The sequence below is a fragment of the Leucoraja erinacea genome, chromosome 6, assembly GCF_028641065.1.
Source record: "Leucoraja erinacea ecotype New England chromosome 6, Leri_hhj_1, whole genome shotgun sequence".
Lineage (NCBI taxonomy): Eukaryota > Metazoa > Chordata > Chondrichthyes > Rajiformes > Rajidae > Leucoraja > Leucoraja erinaceus.
The window spans coordinates 10,478,443-10,480,091 of NC_073382.1; positions in this window are offsets into that span (position 1 = coordinate 10,478,443).

Sequence of the window (1,649 nt, forward strand, 5' to 3'; positions counted from 1 at the left end):
TTTTATGTATAAAAGTGTTTCTTAAGATGTATTTTAATTCGAAACATTTTATGTATTTGCGCAGAATGGGGGTGTAAATTCACCACATTCCCCCCCCATTCCCCCACTCGAAGCTGAAGGCCATTAATTTACGGCAATTGTATTTGCTAAACCCAGACAATGAGATTTAAAAATTATGTTATATTGTGAATTCTTGTGTAAATGTTATTTGGACACTTCTGCTACGTTCCAAATGGTCCCATTCCAGAAATGGATAGATTTTTTAGTTCAGAATGCTTCAATTAGGTAACTCTAATTAATAATAACTGAAAATTTCTTTAAGTTCTCTTAAATGTTAAGAAAGTTATCGGCTTTTAAATGTTCCTTGATCACAGCTTTTGTGTTAAGTCAATGAAAAAGCAATAGGGAACAAGATGCCAATTTCCAAGTATGAAAATGGCCATAACGTTTTTAATGCTGAAGATATGAAAGTGAATTAGGTGTCAAATTAAACTTCTTTTCATGCTTTATCTGATGGGATAAATTAAAGACTTGAATTTTTAAATCTAAAAATCTTGTAACATTGCTAGTGCAAGGTGGTGGACTCGACTCATTACCTTCAAATGGCCACCGAATTCCCATTAACAGAATAAATACTGAAATATTTAAAATAATTGCTTTCTCCTTCCCGTGACCTTTACTGAGTTTATCTCCACGCATCGGTACTAACCAGGTTCTCTTCACTCTATCTGGTAGCAAGTTTCACATTCTCTTCTTTCTGAGTGAGAAAGCCCAGAATCTGTAAAATAATTAAAAAAACGAAGTGCTAGAGCAAATCAGAGGGTCAGACAGCATCTCTGGAGAACTTGGATAGGCAACGTTTCGGAATTAGACCCTTCTTCAGACTGATTGTAGTACGGGGGGGGGGGGGGGGGGGGGGGGGGGGGAGCTCGAAGAGAGGTGGGGGGCGGGATAAAGCCTGTCCCCGCCTCCCTTTTAGCTTTCAACCGCCCCTCTCCCCTCCCCCGACTCCAATCAGGATTCGGACCTGAAACGTCGCCTGTTCATGTCTTCCACAGATGCTGCCTGACCCGCTGAGTAATTCCGGCACTTAGATAGATAGATAGATAGCCTTTTATTGTTTTTGATTATAGCCTTTGAGTTATAGCCTTTGAGTTCTCTCCTCAAGATTCCAGCATTTGCAGTTCCTTTGATTCAGAACAATGATACTTTATAGTGTCTGAACAAAGATACTTTCTTTCCAGAATTGTGTGCTTTGCAAAGCATTGCGTGGGGACTGGCCTAGGATTAACCCGAGTTCTGGTTCAAGCGTCTGCCAACCTTCAACAAACCGTTCTGAAATTAATGTAATCACTTGCAGAATGTAATTCTTGTGAACTGACAGAGGAATTTGTGGAAGCTGAAATCGGACATACCTCATTGCGTATCAAAGCTGGTCCCTGAGTCGTGCATTTGCACCAGGTTTCTGAGATCCACCGTGACACACCAACCTTGAACCTCGCCTCGCCAGTATCCCAGCGGTGAATGCTCCCAAACGCAGCCTCCGCCGGAGAGAAGAGTGAAATGTCACCGCTTTCTACAGTCGCGCCCGTTGCCATCCAGCGAGAGTTTTAGAGATTGCTGTAAGGAACACTACGTGAGCAGCAGGT